General features: G+C 42.5%; 1 protein-coding gene and 1 long non-coding RNA gene across 3 annotated transcripts in view; one reads left to right on the top strand and one right to left on the bottom strand.

The window, feature by feature from the left end:
* LRRC8B (leucine rich repeat containing 8 VRAC subunit B) overlaps positions 1 to 12,143 on the bottom strand; it is a 78,906-nt gene extending 66,763 nt beyond the window's left edge. For both annotated transcript variants that reach the window (XM_080657575.1, XM_080657578.1), the window contains exon 1: positions 11,947 to 12,143. The gene's annotated coding sequence lies outside the window, so the exon portion shown is untranslated. The remainder of the gene's footprint in view (positions 1 to 11,946) is intronic.
* Positions 11,697 to 13,823, top strand: part of LOC308242878 — a 101,758-nt gene continuing 99,631 nt past the window's right edge. The window contains exon 1 of the long non-coding RNA XR_013960009.1: positions 11,697 to 11,813. This is a non-coding gene — a long non-coding RNA (uncharacterized lncRNA). The remainder of the gene's footprint in view (positions 11,814 to 13,823) is intronic.

The following is a 13,823-nucleotide window of genomic DNA, read 5'->3' as shown; positions in this document are numbered from 1 at the left end:
CAAGGATATGAACTTGACGTGATCCAAGGATGATTTCTAGGCATGTTTAAATGTTATGCATAACATAAAAAAGTTAAAATCAATAGATAACCTCAAAGGTCCTTTCTAAATAACTCTAGAATACCATGACTTGAATCAACTTAGCCAAATAAACTCAAGGTTTTGAATTCTGATTCTGGTGACCATAATATTCAGGTCTTCTCAAAAGCCCCTACCCAAGGAATGTTGTCCCCGATCATCTCCTCTAATCCCCATCACCAACCATTCTCTAACCCTTTATCTGCACTATGACATTTTATCTTGCATTTGCTTATTGTCGAACTTCCCTCTTCTAGGATGTATGTGCCATGCAAAACATATTTTCTCTTTTCTGTCCCCCTCCCCCCCCCAAATATTGGATTTATTCCCAGAGCCTGGCATGATGGCTGACAAGTATTAAGTGCTCCAAAAAAAAAAATCTCTTGAATGTATTAGTTTTAAAAAAATCCATAAAAGTCAGTACAAAAACTCAAGTATGTTGTTTTTCTTTTTAAAAAGTCTTGCTAAGAACCATGCACTCTATTAAGCATTTTATATCTATCTTACTTAATCTTCACATGGTCACTTTAAGTCGAATTTTCCAATCCTTAGAGCCTTTTATAAAAGAACACATCTGGGAAAAGGAGCCGGCAGTACATATACTGTAGAAAAAAGTTGCTTTATCAAGTGCCAGATGTGCCATTAACTTGTGGAGTTTGCCTAGATAAGCCACATATCCCACTGCAAACTTCGTTTCCACATTTTGTATCATGGGGATAATACTTGCCTCCTCTACTGCAGGTCATCAATAAAAGTGAATATAAATGCTTTTGAAGTTAGAAGTGATGTACAAATGTATAATATACCAAGTAATGTGGGGGCTCCTATAAAGTATTTCAGGAGAGATTTGCTATACGCTGTTGGGATAAGGCATGAAAACAGGGGACATCTGTAAAGTGTCCTTTCACACATGGCCACAGCATCTAGGAGCCAGGAGGACTCAGTAAAGGCTCCCTACTCAGTAGGATGATGGCTAGGCTAACTCCGCTCCCTCAGATTGCGTTATCCATACAGAAAAAAGTCCAAAATCTAGCCTGGGACCAACCTTTCTGCATGCTGAAATTCATAACCTCCTCCTGGGAAGAAATTAGCATTTTAAAATAAAACATGAAATAATTATTTTCTAATGTGATTGAGACTTATTTAGAAACCACTCACCCACTGACTTAGCTGACTATCAGTCAAGCATCTAGTGATTTTTTTTACCAATGTTTTTCTTTTTTTGTATCTAGTCTAACAGTGGGTATAAAAATTATGTAACTGTTCTAGGAGAGTTTGTTCATGTATTCTTAAAATGGATGATGATTAAATCACATTGGTATCAAATTAGCTTCTGTTGGATACATATATAAAAGAGTGGCATGCATTAGCCAGGCTGTTTCCCTTTTGAATGTTACTACCCACCAAGAGGAAATCTTTAAATTGGTCGAATAGGAGGCTTTTGCTTTAAAGTTGATAGCTAATTTGATTGAAAAGTTTTCTTTAGCAGTCAAACCAATTCACCTTTAAACAGGGCATTGGGAGTTAGGGACCCTTTTTGTGTTTTGTTTTGGTTTGTTTTTGTGGTGGTTGTTTGTTTTTTTTTTGGAGGAAGACATATTCTGAAATCATTTATTTTCAGATTATCAATTAACCTGTGTCTATCTGCTTCAAAACAACTGATGTCCTGTTGGTTCTTTCTAGCCATCCCCTTTCCTTCCTTTTCACATTTATCCTTTTCCCTCATTCAAAAAGAAAGGCCTGCATATCACTGGTTAGGAGTCTGCTTATAGCACACCCTCACGGGAGTAAAAACCCCCAGGGCCCACGCAGAGGGCCATTTTGAAGTACCTGTAGGGTTATAGATGTTAAGGAAGTGAGTGACTTTCATGACTGAGAAACAAATCCTTTGGGGAGTCAGGGGAAAGTTTCTATTTCTTTGCTTGGAGCAACACTGTAGAAAGAGCTAATTAAGCTGTTAGTAAAAAACAAAATAACCTTTATGATCAATCACTACATAACTTTTGGCATAGAACTCAGGAGTTTAAAACATAGGATTGGAATTATACTGTCTTTGTGCAAGAATTTCATAAGCAACTTATATTTTTAAAGCAGCACATGATTTAATATGAAGCCAAGCTTACTCTAGCAATAAGTAATATTTAGTTATGCATACATAAACTATTTTTAAGTCCCAGGCACCTCATTAAGAGATAATTTTCCAATAAAATTTTACCTATGCCTAATAATGATTCATCAAAATTCTGATGTAATTGTTCTGGTCAATTGTACACTAAAAACAAACAAACCATAATTTAATCTAAAAGAAATTTTATTTAACAGGAACTTCTTGTCACAAGAACTTAAAAAAATAAAAATGTAGCACGTGTAGCGTGTGTGTCACAAGAGTAGGATAAGGTAATTAATGAAAGATTTTCCAACATAATAATGTTACTTTGGGATTAAGTTTAATAAGAGTAGAGGAATGATGTGAGTCCCATGAGGGAAACAAATATGTAAAATTCCCAACTTTTCTAGAAGAGCTTATTCATGTACTTTTAAAATAGATGATATGGTAAATAGGAAGTCATCTTGGTATTAATTTAGCTTCTACTGGGTACATTAACAAGAATTTTTTAAATCAATATTTATAATATCAGAAATGTCATCTTTTACAACTATTTAAAAATCATGATAAAAATGTAGATATTAAATTTTAAAATGTATGAATAGAACACATAGTTTTTCTAAATACTCTTAGGGGGTCCTGGAAAAAAAAGTTAGGAGACACTGTTCTAAACCAGGGGTCCTCAAACTACAGCCCGCGGGTCACATGCAGCCCACCGAGGACATTTATCCGGCCCGCCGGGTGCCACTGCCTATCCTGCTTAGCAGCCGACTCGTCCCCGGCCTGCAGTGCGCATAGGAATTTGTTCATAGTTGTTTTTTTTAACCTATAGTCCGGCCCTCCAATGGTCTGAAGGACAGTGAACTGGCCCCCTGTTTAAAAAGTTTGAGGACCCCTGTTCTAAACTGTCTGAAAGCCAAGAATGTGTGCTGACCATCTAACATTTTTACTTCATATAGAAAAACAAAGCAAGGATTATTTCAGAAAAGAACAAAAGCAGTCTAAAGCATTTCCTGTAAATTGGCAAATGCAGAACTCTGAACACAGTATATGTTCAGTAAACTCTAGCTCATTAACAAAATATTTTGGCCATTCAACTGATATCTATTAACTGATATCATCTAAATACAATATACCTTTCTTCTTCTAAACTTCAAGGAGAGCTTTCAAATTTTAGACAAATACCAGTCAAAAGTAAGTTATTGAAACAAAGCCATGGATTAGGTAATAAGTATGCTGAATTTTATTCCCTAATTCTTTCCCAGATCTCCATTTACATGCCAAGTATTATGCCTGGCCCAGGAAGCCCTGGAGATGAACAAAATAATCTTTATCACGAAGGAAGACCTAGGAGGAAGCATAGCTGTTCTTGGGCACAGGTAGTTTATAGTAGGAACCCAGGCTCAGAGGCAGCACAGAGGAGGGAATGAGGAGCTCTTGGGGTTGGTAGGCAGAAGGAAAGTGTCGTGGATGATCTTTGAGAATAGGTAGGCATACTTGAACTGATTCTTGAAAGGAGGGCAGGTGTTCGAAGAGGGAATACGAGCCTCCCCGATGGAGGGAAGGAAGAAAGCCGTGGAGAGCAGCTGTCTTCCTCCCTGCACTGTAAATAGTTTAGGCTGGTGTATGAGGTTGTGATTGTGCATGCTGTGTCCGTGGCACATGCTCTGGTGATTAAGAAATGACAGGGTGGCAAGAGGTGAAACTGGAGAGCTGTAGAAGCCAACAAAGGGAGACTTTATTATATGACTTACCAAGGAGTTTGGACTTGATCCTGTGGCAAAGCAAGTCAGTAAAGATTATTAAACTGGGCAGTATGGTATAAGATTTGCCTTTCAGAAATATTACATTGGTGTGGACAACAAATGGGAAGGGATAGAAGACAAGAAAGACTACAAACTGAACTATTGGTTGGAAGACAATTAGCAGTGATCCTGGAAAAGACTCAAGACAGCAAAGGGGGAAGGTGCTGATGGGAGAAACCTTAAGAATATGGTCTCTGGATAAGTTGCTTAGCAACTGAAGGAGGAGCAATTTAGGGGGGAATGGGACAGAGACAAGCCTAGGATGAGGTCTACGTTTCTCTGGGTCATGTAATTGGGTAAAAAACATTATTATTAAAAAATATGGAATCTAAAGATGAATAGCCTGTTTAGGGGAAAAGAAAGAATCTTCAGTCTACTAACTTCAGGCCTTCATTTGTTCTACGAGGCAGGTACCCTAGGTATCATTGGCCCCATTTTATTCTCAAAGGGGTAAAATTATTTGCCAATATCACATGTAGCAGTTTGAGGAGCTTACTGAAAACCAGGCTTAAGAGTAGGTATACAGGGAGACAGGTTCACGCTTTCACAGAACTTATATTTTAATTCATGGGAGGTATAGGTAATAGAAGACAAACCAGCAAGCAAACAAAAAGTCAAGGTCTGAAAGACGACAATGGGGGCAGGTATGGGGTAGTCAGGGTAGGTATCCCAGAGGTGACATCTGAGTTGACTCCTCATAGAGGAGAAGGAAGCAGTCATGCAAATTCATAAGCAAAGAGCATTCCATGTAGAGGACAGCAATGAGAAGTCCCCGAGGTAGGAACAAGCCTGGTGTGCCACTGAGGGAGGAATTCCAAATGCATGGCAAGTGGGGAGCAAGAGCGAATCCCAGGTGCAAGGGGATTTCTGGGAGGGTGAAGGAGAAAGGCTGGTGGCACCTTAGGGTGGTGCAGGCACAGCACAGACTCTCTTGTCAAGCCTGGGAACCTGAGCCCGTGCACAACACTGCGTCTGAGAACCTGCATCATGACTCACAAGGCTTCTGGAAGACAGATCACTCACTGCTCAGTTGAGGACTGCCTATTTCGGCACTTGAAACAGGGCCAGGAACAAACTCATTTAGTTTTGCCTTGAGAGATGAACTTTAAGATCTTTAGATGAACAGAATTTATTCATCTTAAATTTATCTACTTAGAGCAAGAAACAACTTGCCGTCCAATGGCAGGTAGCTCTGCCCTGAGGCTCATCATGCCCCACCACCTCCAAGGCTCTCAAAGGGATTAAAGAGACAACACTTCTCCCAATTAGCTCAGCTGGACAGGGCAAGGAGAAACGGTGGCCTACTGTCAGTGTGTGGAGCTGGGCTCCTGCACGCAAACCTGAGAGCCTAGAAAGGCCTGGATGCTGGTGCTACCCACTGGCCCTGAGAGGCCATCCCAGCACAGCAGGCCAGCCAGTTCTCTGGAACACACTGCCCATCCCTCCCATCCTGTGGTCATTTTCTCACTACTGCTTTATACAAAGAGCTGCCAATTCCGCCGACAGTCTTTCACATGGCCCCCATCCAGCCAAATGGCTTCCAACTCCGTTTGCGAAGGGTGATGCAGATCAAGCCTCTGACCTTCTCTGAAAAGATCCTACTTTACTGCCAACTCTCTCCGATGCATCTGCCTGTTGTATCTAAAAGTATCTATATTTAAAGTTTGCCAATGTAGCCCCTTTCAGAGTGTCACACGAGAAGATATAGATTATATACACTTATTTCAAAGATGGCTCCCAACATTTTGAAATGCCTTCTTTGTCATGGTGCTGGAAACCTGTGGCACATTCTGGTTCTTGCGTAAGGGCAGGCTCAGGTCATGTCTGAGCTCATTTCAAACCACACTCCTGAGCTTTGCAGCTCACCGGCCAATGTTTTGTTCCTACAGACTCTATTCAACCTCCAACCATAAGGCATTTGCACGTGCTTTCCCAGCAGCTGTATGTCTCCTTCCTGACAACTTTCATAGTGGCATTTAAAATATATATATATATACACATATATATATATATGTGTGTGTGTGTGTGTGTGTGTGTGTGTGTGTGTATACATATATTGATTTTAGAGAGGGAGAGAGAGAGAGGGATAGAAACATCAATGATAAAAATAATTAATCAGTTGCCTCCTGCACCAACCTCCCACCCCCAACCCCCCACTGGGGATGAGCTGCAACCTGGGCATGTGCCTTTAGCGGGAATCTAACAGTGACCTCCTGGTTCATAGGTTGATGCTTAACCACTGAATCACGCCAGTCAGGATATAGTGGCATTTTTTTTTTTTTTTTTTAATTTGCTGACTCCTCCAGTAATCTGCAACTTGCATGATGGCAGGGAATACATTTGTGCTTGCCACTGTAGTCCCAGAACCTAGCATAGTGTCTGGCACACAGTAGGCAGTTAATAAATAGCTGCTGAAAAGAATACTATGAAATACATGCAATCTTGGAAATGTTTCAGCTTCTGAGAGTGAAACAGCCCCAAATTATCAAATCAAGGCTGATAAAGCTTAAGGCTGAGCCATTCTGTTATTTATTTTTAAAATATAGGAAAGATTTTGCTGTTATTTGGGTTTAAACTGATTATGGAGACAAGTCTCAAAAAAGTTTAACTAATAATTTAATAACACTCATTTGGATATATATGGAAATGACCACTATTAATATATATATTTTTTTTAATGGAATGGGTTCATTTTCAAAAAGCTTCACCCAGGTTAAGCCAAATTAAAAAAGAAAAGCTCCTGCTTACTTTATCAGGTACAGTATTAAGCATTCTATACACATGTTTTTCATTTAATTCTCATATCTGATTATTACTCCCAGGTCACAGATGAGGAAATTGAGGGTGCGGAGAGGCTGAGGTTACACACTAAGTGGCATAGCCAGGATTCACATCTGGGTCTATTTGATTCCAAGGGCTATGTTTTTCATCTAAGCCATGTTTTAAGCTAAGAAATAAATGCTGACATTGAGTAATAATGTGTTGCTCTCTCCTATGAAAAGGTACAAGCATACAATCTGATACCACCAACTGGGCAAATGCCTAACTGCTTAAAATAGGGTTTGGATGCCAATGATGTTGCAACAGGGAAAGGAGGCAATTCCTGAACGAGGAATAAGGAGGAACATGAACTAACACTGACTGAAAACTTGTGTTATGCCAGACACTGTATTAGATGGTTTCATGTATAATATTTCTTTTAATTGTAAGAATCCTGTGTGATGGGTAATATTGGTCAAGAAAGAGTTGTAGAGGAAATGTAGTGTTTGGCTACCCAATGTTCATTCTCTCCTTTTTCCTAAGGAGGTGAACCTCCCACATTTTAGCTGGGCATAAGGCTCTCTGAATAAGGACAATACTAGTATTATAACATCTCTATTCCAGCTAGGTGAGGCCACATCACTAAGTTCTGGCCAATGAGATGTAATAAGAAGTATATGACAGCCTCGGAAATTTTCCTTAAGAGACCTTCCTTAAGAAAGGCTTTTGCCTTTCCTCTGTCTCCTTCCCTTACTTCTTTCTACTACTTGGAACCTGGATGTGATGGCTGAAGTTCCACCTAGGACCATGAAGTTGAGGGCTTCACCTGAGGTATGACAGATCTAAAAGGTGGAACTGGCCTCAGTCTCAGAAGACTGTAAAACCATCATGCCAGCCCTGGATTGTTCCTCTGTAAACTTTTTTTTTCTTTTTTAGTGTGAAAGAGAAACAAACGTCACTTTAAGCCATTGTTCTCTGTGGTCTCTGTAATTGGCAGCTAATCTTAACTAATCCAGCAACTCATCCAAACCCAGACCTGCAAAGTCCATGCTCTTAGGCAGAAACCTGAAGAACTCCTCCTTATAATTTGCAATAGACTGGGGGTGGGGGTGGTATGAAAATGCTGCAGAGGAGTTTGACCGAAGAAGGGAGGTTTGAATATGCTCTCAAATTGGCACACATGAGAAACGATCAGAAGGAATATGCTACGTGACAGTGAAGAACTTAGCCTCCCTCAGAGATGGGCCGAGGGAGATCTCAGGTACCTGCATGGAGCTGGAACCAGAAGGGAAATAGAAGCTGTGCAGCTGGTAGCTTCTGGGAAAGATGCCGCTGGCTGAGGAGTAGGCATTGTAGAATGGAGTTCTGGAAATGGCCACAGGATAAGAGAGGCAAGAAGAGTTATAAGAAACTCTGAGTTGAAGAAGTAGGAGACGAAGTTCAAAGATACAGTCTGGAAAAGCACAAGCAGAATGACCCATATCAAAGATAGCGTAATGGTCAAAAGGCAAAAGGAAAGATCAAGGTTGAAACGCTGACAACTTACTCATTTTCTTTACACAATTCACAGCACCACCGACGTGAATTTAAATTATGTTGGAGTTGAGCTGAATCCTAAATGAAAGGCAGTTGTAGAACAGGGGTTTTATTATTACCCTTTGTTAAATTTCTAAATCAACAGCAGTGTTAAGATCTTAGAAAAGAGATTCAGTGACTGCAGTTAGGCCTACTTTTATTTAAGATCTTATTGACCCAGAAAAGAAAAAAAAATAAGCTATGCCTGCCAAAGACAGTATTTTAAATACTAGAAAAAACTGTCATAAAGGTATGTACGAAGTTTAGAAGATACAGATGGAAAAGAAAGTGGAAATAGGCAATGGCAATGAAAGGAAAAGCAGCAATATGAAAACAGACATGGCACAAATTAGAAGGCATTTTATAATTGGTTAAATAAAATTCTGTGCTATAATTGGGCCTCTCAAATTCGTTCTGGTTGGCCACAGGTCTAAACTGCTGCAGGATCCTGTGCTCTGGAGACAGGACAACAGGGAGAGACATGCTTCCTACATGGAAAGCAATGCAAATCATTCCACCAAGTCAGGAGTAACAGGTCAGATTCAGCATACATTAGTTACTGAAATATCAGTGTAGGCTAGAAGGATGTTGAAAAGAAGAACAAAAATAAAATTCAGGCCCTAGCTGGTTTGGCTCAGTGGATAGAGCATCGGCCTGTGGACTGAGGGGTCCCAAGTTCGGTTTCGATCAAGGGCACATGCCCGGGTTGCGGAGTGGATCCCCAGTAGGGAGTGCAGGAGGCAGCAGCTCAATGATTCTTTCTTATCATTGATGTTTCTTTCTCTCTCTCCCTCTCCCTTCCTCTCTGAAATCAATAAAAATATATTAAAGAAAAAAAATAAAATAATAATCAGGCCCTGGCTGGGTGGGCTCAGTTGGTTGGAGCATCGTCCCATAAACCAAAAGATTGCCGGTTCAGTTTCCAGCCAGGAACATTCGGAGGTTGAGGGTTTGATCCTTGGTCAGGGCACATTTGGGAGGCAGCTAATCCATGTTTCTCTCACATCAATGTTTCTCTCTCTCTCTCTCTCTCTCTCTCTCTCTCTCTCTCATTCCCTTCCTCTTTCCCTCCCTCCCTCTCTCTAAGGAAAAAAAAATCAATAATTAACATATTATCAGATGAGGATTAAAAAAAAAAGTCGTGCAGGCAATGGTTAGGGATCCTCCCATCTTCCCTCAGAGGACTTTCAGAGGAAACACACTTTTAAATGGCATAATAATAAATAAAATTCAGAAATTCTATCTTGAGAGACAGTAAATGGAAATCTGGGATTAGATTAAACAGACTATTTTTATATGGGCAGCAAAATAAAAAAGGAACATAAAAATACTCATATGCCATCAAAAAGGATTTGAAAATTAAAAAATAAAAAATTGTTTACAAATAAAAACTTTGGTTAAAGCAAGAATCTTCTAAATATTATAATATTTGCCCTTCAGAAAACAAAACCAAAAAATTACAAATTTCAGACCACTGCAGGAAAATACCCACACGGTGTAAAAAAAATCTTGGAGGGATAATGGAATATTATTCAGTACTCAAAAGAAATGAGTTATCAAGCCACGAAAAAGCATAGAGAAAACTTAAATGCATATTACTAAGTACAAGAAGGCAACAGACTCTAATGATTTCAGCTATATGACATTCTGGAAAAGGCAAAAGTATGGCTATGGTAAAAATATCAGTGGTTGATAGGGGTTGGGAGAGGAAGGGATGAATAGTGGAAAACAGGATTTTTTTTTTTAGGGAAATGAAACTATAGTATCATACTCTGATGATACTACAATGATGGATACATGTTATTACACATTTATCCAAACTCATAGAATGTACAACACCAAAAGTGAACCCTAATGTGTAATATGGACTCTGGGAAATGATAATGTTGTCAATATAGGTTCATCCACTGTAACAAATGGACCACTCCAGTGGGGCATGTTGATATTGGGGGAGGTTATAAATGAGTAGGGGCAGGGAGTATATGTGAAATCTCTGCACTTTACTCTCAATTTTGCTGCGAATCTAAAACTACCCCAAAGAATAAAGTCTATTAAATAAAAAACTTGGACGACCTGGTACCTTTTCATTTTAATGAATGTTGTTTTCATTATGAGGATTCTGAATAATACTGTCAACAATAAAATCAAATTAAATTTAAAAAAATAAAGAAGAAAACAGCAACGGGGATGGTCTTCAAAAAGCAGGTTTTAACTAGTCAAATGAAATCACTCCAGATGTGAAAATATTCCTGTTGGGCTGGACATGATAGAATACCTTTCCAATCGAAGAAACACAGTAAGTTTCAAAGAACAGCAAATTTAATTCTAACATTTCAATTTTTTTTTCTATAAGAAAAACATTTTGTGGGGATAGTAGGTATAAGATAAGTGCACTATTCAACTGTGGACTCAGTGACAACTCTGCCCACTTCATTACCTGAACTAAGAGAATAGCAGACTGCTAGGGTTTACATTCTTCCATCACACTGGCCCAATTACATCAGAGATTAGCGGTCGCCTTCAAGAGTGAAGCTTCGGATTAGGAACGCCAGGGGCAAAAGCAAGTCACCTTGGCCCCCTCAACTCAAAGAGCATTGGGGGTCCTCAGGGAGATGTAACCTGACCACATCCAGGGCACAGGAATTGTTAGATAATTATACTGCCGTTTGGATTCTTCTGTGCCCTTCAACCCTACACTTGTGTTTAGGAGACAGGGCAGTCTGATAAAGGCACATGCCATTTAACTTCTTAGAAAGAGGTGAACAAAGTTCCCATTTAAGTTGGCCGCATGTTCGCACACTTAGAAGTTTCATAGCGATATCTTCTTACAAAGTTTTTTTTTTTTTTAAGTTTTTAGGCAAGGCAAATTTATGGAAGGAAGTTCACGTATAAATTGCTTTTAAATTTAGTTGTGCTCTTCTTGGGGGGAGGTGGGAAGGGGTGCTAACAGGGTGTCTTTCTGGCCACAAAGAAAGGTCTTCCACAGAAGTCATCTAAGGGCAACCTATGGACTTTGGGAAGTCGGTTGAGGACACAGAGTAATGAAACATCGTGCCTCCTCCTTTCTGATCCCTCAGCACCTGCTCAACTGCCCCCCCCCGCCCCCCGGGAGGAGGAAACGTTTAGCTTCTCTCTTAGGTTGCCCCCTTCTCTGGCTAACAAACGAATGCCAACACCACCATCAAACTGTAGGGGAACAATGAGTATCCAATGAGCACAAAATGTTTGTCAACAGCGCCAGGGCAGGGGGCAAAGGAGAGCGACCCAACGCGGACTCCCCCGGGAGATGTCTCATCACCGCGAGGCCAGACCCAAGCCTGCAAAACCAGAACCTCGTTCCCACACCGCCCCAGGGCTCACGTTCAGGTGCAGCGCCCAGAACGCCCGGGCAGAGAGCGGACCGCCTCGCTGCGGACGGGGACGAGGGAGCAGCGAGGCCCTGACTCTTCTCTCCGGCGCTGCCAGCTGTTCGCACGCCCAGCTCGCAGGTGAGGGTGGACAGGTAACCGCACCTGTTCGGCCAGCCCCACCTGCTGCGTTCCCTCACCCCGTCCTCAACCTCCACCACCTGGGTCCGATCGGCACCTCTTCCGAGAACAGGGGCGTCCCACCCCGACCTACCTGCGCGAATCCAGTCCCCGACGCCCGCGCCACCGCGGCGTCCGCCCTGCACCACTCGGGGCGCGCAGGCGGCGGCCCGGCGCCCGCACTCCGTCGGCTGCCGGCGGCCGCGGGCTCAGCGGGAAGCCCCAGCGCTGGCCGGCTCGCCGCCTCCGACCGGCTCCATTGTGACGCGGCGCCTTCCGCCGGCCAATCGCGGCGCCGCGGCGCGAACCGCTGACTAAGTTCGCGGGCAGAGGAGGAGGGGACTGGGCGGAGGCAGGAGGCGGGGGTGGAGGCGGCGGCGCGGGTGGCGGTGGCAGTGTCCGAGGAGGAGGAGGAGGAGGAGAAGGAGGAGGAGGAGAAAGAAAAGGGAGTGAGCTAGCGGCTGCTCCGGTAGCTGCTCCTGCTGTTAAATTTACAGTCGCCTCGGCCCCGTACTGCGGGGCCCGGTGACTCACCCCGCGCCGGTGGAAACAAAGCGCAGCTGCCATCGCCCGGGAGCGCGCCATGTGGCCTCCCGCCGGCTTGCTCTCTGGTTCGCCGGCCGCGGCACTAGCCACACATCGCCTGGTGGGAGAGGACAGAGCGGGTGTCTACAAAGAGCTGTGTTCTAAAGACGGGAGGGAGAGGCACACCGTGTGGGGGACTTAGGAAGTACAGTATTTATGTGTCGGCTCCGCCTTCTCACGGGTGTACCCCCGAGTCATTTGTGATTTACATAACGAGCTATGGGCCCCAAGGGCAGGCTCGGGTGGAGCGCGCGGGAACCTACCTCTTACACACAAGACAAGTTCCTTTGCCTTTACACTGCGTGCTTAGCCAGGCTGCAGGGTTGAGCATGTGCGGGAGAGTTTACAGTTGTAGCAAAATGAACGGCTTAAGTTAGGATTCTGGGCCTCCAGTACCATCCACCTCTCAAATGTTCTTATCTTCGGCATGGAGAGGGAACAAGGTGGTAGAGGGGCCACCCTATATTCCTAACCAGCCTTTAATGGCTAATAGACTGCAGGACCGCCCCATCTACTGTCCCGCCCCCTTCCCCCTGCAGTTGTGGCCCTACGTTTACATAACGCAAAACCAGGAATTTGGGAGACTTAATATTTTATCCACATTCACCCCCCACTCTCATGGCCACCCCTAGTTTAAGTCAGTATTTTTGCAGGGACTTGTTTCAACAGTGATTGAGTTAGACTACATTTGTATCTCTGAGTTGCTATGGCGACCACATCCCCATTTATTAAAAAAAATTTTGTACAGGGACCTCCCGAAAGTAAATGAAGAATTATATAAAACGCTCAGCATTTGGGACCTCTCTGATCAGTTTGTGTAAATGGGAGTGCGGAGAGTGGCACAACTGAGCTTTGTGAGAATGAATTGAGTCCCAGGAAGAATGTTCAGATTAGGAACACAATTTTAATTACCCTGAAAGGGAAGAAGAAGGCTGTCTGCATGACGCTGCTCCATTCTTTTTTTTTTTTTTTTCTTTTCTACTTCCATTATTTTATTTTATTTTTTTAAATTTCTTTATTGATTAAGGTATTACATATGTGTCCTTATTCCCCCATTACCCCCCCCCACCTCCCATTCATGACCCCACCCCCCTGTTGTCTGTGTCCATTGATTAGGCTTACATGCATGCATATAAGTCCTTTGGTTGATCTATCCTCCTTACCCCCGCCCTCCCCTACCTTCCCTGAGGTTTGACGTTCTGATTGATGTTTCTCTGTCTCTGGATCTATTTTTGTTCATCAGTTTATGTTGTTCATTATATTCCACAAATGAGTGAGATCATATGATATTTATCTTTCTCTGCCTGGCTTATTTCACTTAGCATAATGCTCTCCATCTCCATCCATGTTGTTGCAAATGGTAAGAACTCCTTTTTTACTGGAGCG

This window comes from Plecotus auritus (assembly GCF_963455305.1).
Source record: "Plecotus auritus genome assembly, chromosome: 2".
Taxonomy (NCBI): Eukaryota; Metazoa; Chordata; class Mammalia; order Chiroptera; family Vespertilionidae; genus Plecotus; species Plecotus auritus.
This window is presented reverse-complemented; position numbering and strand designations above follow the sequence as displayed.